The sequence below is a fragment of the Erpetoichthys calabaricus genome, chromosome 4 (genome assembly GCF_900747795.2).
Source record: "Erpetoichthys calabaricus chromosome 4, fErpCal1.3, whole genome shotgun sequence".
In the NCBI taxonomy this organism is placed as follows: Eukaryota; Metazoa; Chordata; class Cladistia; order Polypteriformes; family Polypteridae; genus Erpetoichthys; species Erpetoichthys calabaricus.
The window spans coordinates 200,087,899-200,094,968 of NC_041397.2; positions in this window are offsets into that span (position 1 = coordinate 200,087,899).

The window sequence follows — 7,070 nt, forward strand, 5'->3', positions numbered from 1 at the left end:
CACCAGCAACCATGCCACTTTCACTTAAAACTAGAATTACCAAAGTCTATGAAAAAAACTTGAAAATCCACCTTAAATCCCTTCGCACCGCTCCATCGGCATCTTTTGTCTTGTAAATGTGTCGATAAGCACAAGAAGCAAGCAGCCTGATATACCATCCCCACCACCACCGCAGAAAGGGCAAGAGGTTCTCCCAGCTCAAGCCTTGATTATCTTGGAGTGAAGTACTGGAGTTTTAGAGGGGAAATAATAGATCATTATTTGGAATACGTACATTTCATGTGTGTTCCGTGTCTACAACAATCTATGTAAAGCATAAACATTTTCATGTTTTAAAAATAAATGACAAAATGTCGACATGAACTCTTTAATGTGTGAAGGCTGAAGTCCAAATATCATCTTTCTTTCCCGTTCTTTTTGAACTTCATCAGGTTGTCTTGACAAGGCCTTCATGCCTAAATTCACTGAGTTGCTGCCATGTGATTGGCTGAGTAGATATTTGTGTTAACAAGCAGTTGAACAGGTGTATCTAATAAAGTGGCTTCTGAGTGTGTGTGTGTATATATACTTAGAGTCCCAACTGAGAGAACACTCTTTAATACAAGTAGTTAAGGGGTTTTGAAATGCTAAGAAAAAAGGATGCAAAGCCTCAAAGTTGTGCAGCATAGGACAACAGGGTGCACTTCTTAGCTTGGCCATTGATCTAACGATGATGACTTCCTGCCACCATCCCCTTTTATATTGGGCGCAGAAGGGGAGGAGCCTAGATGGACCAGATGTGGGTTCACTTATTCAGGCTTGAGTTTCTCTGTTTTAGACACGGAAATGGAAGATGTTTTTGTAAAAAGTGTAACTCCTCTTCCATTCCCTCTGGTGTCCCGATAAGTCAGTCCCTGTAGAGCACTCAAAAACCACACGTGCATTACTATATGTATATTCCTTTTCTTTTTTGTTTAGTTTTACCCCACATTAGCTCAACAAGCTGCTGTTTAAGTAGTGACATGTACAAGTGCAGGTGGGTCTTAACAGCATTTCAGCACATTCATTAGGTTAAAGTATTGTCTGATTCAGATCAGAATAGAAAACTGCTGTATCACCTTACTCTGCTTCCTACTCTGTATCTCCACAGTTGGACCTTGGAAGAGATAGGATTTTGCCTTGTGTGCCATGGAATATATTACAGACTTACGATATTTTCTAGGCATTTTGTGTTATGAATTGTCAAATTTCACTTTCCAAATGGTTTTAAGTGCTTGTACAGAAGCCAAATAAGTGTACTTTTGTTACTATTTTTCTTAATTTGGAAAAATAGGAATTGCATTTGGACCAGAAGGCATGCAAACCAAAAGTACCTGCATTGTTAAGGCAATCTCTAACAAAAGATTTTGTTCTGTTACCACCTTAACTACTAGATATTATAATCAAGATCCAGATCAAAAATGAATTGGTCCATTAGTGGGACAGACAAAATTCCTTCATGTATTGTTGCATTTATTTCCACAGCAGTGCAGTTCTCACTGACTAGAATGAATAATACTGTGATGCACTATTTCCATTTTTGTCCGTCAAGGGATTTAAAGAAATAGAATCCATCCATCCATCCATTTTCCAACCCGCTGAATCCAAACACAGGGTCACGGGGGTCTGCTGGAGCCAATCCCAGCCAACACAGGGCACAAGGCAGGAACCAATCCCGGGCAGGGTGCCAACCCACCACAGAGAAATAGAATCCTGAGAGGCAAAATACAATGAAATATCCTGCAACCCCCATACCCATAACCCCATGTGTCTTGTTCACTCAAAACCTGTTAGGAATACAGTATTATCTATCATTAATTCTTTAATTCTTTCATGGATAAAAAGCTGCAGTAAGTCATTTACCTGGGCAAAGGTAACCATGTTGTACCTTTTTACATCTATCTGACTAAATAAAGGAAACACTTGAGTGTTTACTTGAGAAACTGAAAGATGAAAATTATAAAGAAGAAAGAATGATATTAACTATCCTGCGCCAAAAGGAAAGCCAGTGACTTTGAGAGAGGGTTAATAGGCACGGCACATTTAGTAGGCATCCAAGTGCTTAAGATGTTTCATGATCAATAGTAGCTAAATTGATGTTGGCATTGGACAGGTAAAACATTTCTGCAACTGTAAGAATACTTGATTGAGATGTCCATACATTACAGGTAATTCAAGTCGGAAGAAAAAAAAAAATCTGAATAAATTGACTGAAAATGCTAGTCTAAGGAGAAAGTAGCATCAGTTAATTGAGAGTTACGCCACTTATCACATCTTAAATGTATTTTTGCATGTACACTATTCAGTTTTTTCACAATGAGTTAATTTTTGCTCAGTCCATAAGAACTCTACAGGGCTGAATCCTTGTTTAACCATAAATAAAGGGTTCTAATGGCTCTGCATTGATGTGGGTATAGCTGCATCTTAACCTTTAAAGGCAAAGTAATTCTTAGGGCTAACATACATTTTATGGTAAAGCATTTCTATCCATGGGATAGTTAGAACTCCCAGGATAATAAAAACCACAATACTGAAGAAAACCATAGCATGCCAAATCAAGCTCAGCAGATCTTCAACGAATTGATTATTTTTGGGGTATTCTAAACATGGAAGTGATGAAATTTCTTACAGGGGAATGCTTTGCACCCTTGCAATACAAGTGTATACATGTGTAGAATCAATGTCAAGGCTTATGGAAGTGTGATGGCTAATTCTAGCAAGAATTTAAATATCCGTTTCATTTATTGTGCCAGGTATTATACAAGATGAATTTGTATGGTTGATGCCATTTCACAGCTCCTACATATTCAGTTCCCTGTACTGGACAGTTATTTTCTGAAGAGCAATTTCTACCATTTTAAAGGATAGAGTATGTATGTGACTTTTTCGGGCTTGCTAAACTCATCAGTACAAACATTTTCACTTAATATCTTAAATTATAATTTAGTGTCCGAAACTAATGTCTTGTTCAGAGTTGATTATTTCCCTTATTGCTTGCAGCATCTGCCATTACCCCAAAACCCTTGGAAAATGTTGGTTGAGAAAATGGATTAATGGGTGGATGATTTTGCAGTTTATAAAATTCCACTGACTAGCTACTGGGGTGAAACAATTTATATAATTCTTTCAGTTAAATAGTGAATGACTTAAAAGGATGCCAGTGGAAATTAAGTCATATAAAGTCTTCAAATGCTGACTCAATGCAGTGTCTTATGGGTATTTTTAACGAAACTGACACACTATTTTATGCCCTGGATGTCAAATTCCTCACACCAAACCTATTTTAAATTGATTTAACCTGTAGTAGTGATGATCCTACATTTTAGAACAGATGACATTTTGGATGTTTATATGGGATGTAAACTGTACATGGACAGTAAAATCCACTAAATTGACCCAAAGGACGATGCAGTGTTCAAAATGTATTGCAACTTTACAAAAATATGAAACTTGGAATATTTTTAGTTTTTTGTGAAGTTAGGGCACATTGCTAAAAGTTTTAACCTTTCGGAGTTCGAAAAAGAACATTTAGGATGATTTTTATGGGCATTGAACACACAACCTACCCTAAATGCTTAGTAAAATCCTTTCAAGTCAATGTTGGATCAAAACTGACCTAAAAGATGTGATGCAGTAAAACATTTTAGAAGCTGTATAAATTATACAAATTGAAGGAAATGTAGAAATGACACAAAGTTTCATCCTGAACAAAAGCAATTTGGGATATTTTTACTTGTTTCAAACATAAAACTGTGTCAGATTTGACAAAATTATAAGGTGTAACTGAAAAAGCTCCTTTTTCAAGACATCTCAGAATCTCTTATGACAAAAGGTTCCCGGGAATCTGGAACACACCATCAAGTCACATTGTTGAAGTAGCAAACTTGACAACTTTTAAAGGGTATTGAAATATATATTGATTTAAAATAGCTATTAGATAACTAAATAAGCCTTATGGACTGAATTTGGCAAATACGTTCTTAACAAACATTAATAGACATAAATGGCAATTTAACAGCTTTATTTTGGTGAAAACACGGCAAACTATTGAATACTAGGATATAAACAAAATATTGTACAATGGTAAGTATGAGTTTTATGAAAAAAAAAAGTCAAACAAAACCTTCCTAAATGGTTTGTCACCTCACAGGATATCATTCCCTTTCTAAATGTTCTTATTGTCATGGTATAACACACACACACACAGAAAAAAAGAGTGAAAAAAGTAATATTATATTATATTATTTGTAATATATATTATCTGAACATTATTAAATCTTCAGTGTTGCATATTTGTCTTGATCATTAAGATGCTGTGGCTACTTCAGTAGTAGACTGCAACACTAAATTCAACCACCAAAAAAGGCAATTATGAGTCAAAATACAAAGCACAATAATTGACGCCTTTGCCTCAGGATTTCAACATTTTTATTGAGAAATGTAAGTATTGATATAAGTCTTTGGGATTGGTAAAATCCCTTAATCCAAGGCACTGCATAGACAGTTGTGTAACATTTCACAAAAATAACCTTCTAATTTGCACAAAAAGATTAGCTATATCCAAACGAACAGTTAAGAACAATAAAGAGCAGAATAAAAAGAAAACAAACAATATAGTTTGTAAGCCCATTTTTCATATTACTGGATCACAGGAAGTTGAAGACTATCTAAGCAGTATTAATGTCTATGCAGTAACCCAGCTCTAGGTAGGAAATCAGTTCAGTTCAGTTCAGAGCCCACTCACTCATACCCAGTCAATTTAGATGCACTCAGTAATTTGAGGACCATGTATTTTGATGTGAAGAAAAAACTGGAGTGCCAAATGCAATTCTAATATGAAAAAAGAAGACTAGGTTCGTGATATTCTGTGTTGAGGTGTGTCAAATTTTGTCATATTATCTTAACTGGAAAAAAATGGATGAGAGATGATAAAGAACAAGAATTACAAAAGATACAAGAATGGATTAAGACAATTAGGGATCTTTATATACACAACATATTTGCATTTTATGAATGATACACTCTAAAGTTAATGCTATACTTTTTTCCTATATATAAAAAACAAATTTTGTTTGAGGAAACATACTCAATTTTTCTAAAATTGGCCCTAGTGTGTGCTTGGTGTGTGGGTGTGTTTGTGTGTGTCCTGCGGTGGGTTGGCACCCTGCCCGGGATTGGTTCCCCGCCTTGTGCCCTGTGTTGGCTGGGATTGGCTCCAGCAGACCCCCGTGACCCTGTGTTCGGATTCAGCGGGTTGGAAAATGGATGGATGGATACTCAATTTTCCACATCTCACATCCACATTTATCCCAGAGGCCATACTGGTTAGTCTGCTGAAGACTCAGAAAGAATTTCAACCACTTATAAAAATATTTCAAAGACTCTACCCCGAGATCATTTGAAGGGAACAGTGTCAAAGGGACCTTTCAATTGGCATCTCAGTAAAGGAGTTGAATTCAGCCATGCACATAATACTTTCTTGTTCACTATACGTCAAGAATTCCATACTTTAACTAAATGTCTTGCATTGATTGCATTTATGTTGCTTAAAATTATCCAAATCACTAGGCATTAAGTTTTGGAATATGCTAAATTAACATAATTTTTGGGCAAAAATCATGACATACTTCTCATACAGCCTTGGTGTTATATTCACTCCTAATCCATTAACAGTGATGGTTTACACCCAAAGTTAACATGCAAAAGGAGAAATCAATTGAAATAGGGAATACTACACTACTGCCACAAAAGACTTATCTTACTTAAATGGAAGAATACCAGCCTATCACCCATAACTCAGTGGATAAGTGACACTAAATTATCACAAAATAGAAAGAAAATCAAATTCTCTGTTAGCTGATACATCAAAAACTTACAAAAAAAAACAAATGTCAAGAATTCATTAGTATTATTTTAGACTAAACATGCTGGGTCAATGATTGACTACCTCATACTATTAATTATTCTATTCTATTATATTTTGTCTCTCTTTGTTTTCTCTTTCTCTTGGGTGGAGGTTAAACCTTGTTTTTTATCATAATATTTCTATTTTTACTTAGTTTTTTTGGTGTTAAACTTTGAAGTAAATGGATGTATCTGCTGTTATTATTTGTTTGATTGAGTAGCATACCATTGTAATGTTCTTTTTATGTTTTCAAACATAAAATACATAAAAAGGATACAAGAAAATGCTGACATACAATAAAGTGCTGTTTTAAAATTTTGGGTGGGGAAACAAAATCATCGAAATCCTCCTCAAGATACCATCAATGAATCCGGGTAACTTTAAATATAAATAAATCTATCAAGTGCAGGGGAAAAAAAAATTGCAAATGGGCAATGTAATTCAAACAAAAAATAACAAGATATAAGATGAACCATAATAAAGAAATGGACAAAATGAACTAACAAAGACGAAGAAAAAGTAAAAATAAACAGGACAAACTAAAGAAACAATAATATGCAAGTAAATGTTCAAGAAACAAAGGAAAATCTTAAAAATGAAAACCTACCTACAAAATGAGTAGTCAAAACAAAAATTGTTCACATACAATTTTAAAGCTATTAATTCTCAAAACCTTAAAATATACATATTTTAAACACAATCACTTTTACATTACATTAGCTGTACACAAGCAAAAAAAAAAAAATAAAACAGTATAGTGTTTTCAAATTAACTAAGGACCTACGCAAAAAGAAGGGGGCCAAAGGCTCAGGCATAGCAGGGGCCTTTTATTTTTTCACAGTTTTGTGACCTGCAGCACATAGCACAGGAGGCATAAACCAATTGGAGGGCCCACCCCATTTGGTTTCAGACTATATAGGAAGTAAGTATGAGTAATGGATAAAGGCAACAATGGCATGATATAAAAGGGTAAAAGGGTGACCCAAGCTAAACCATGACGCCCTGTTCATAAACCATTGTAGCCCTGCAGCTGCAGTTTCCTTTGCATACACCACATTTCAGTTTATTTTGCCACCATTTTATCAAAAACACATTGTGGAGCTTTACTTCACAATAATGAACAATATCAATCTATTATATTTTTGAA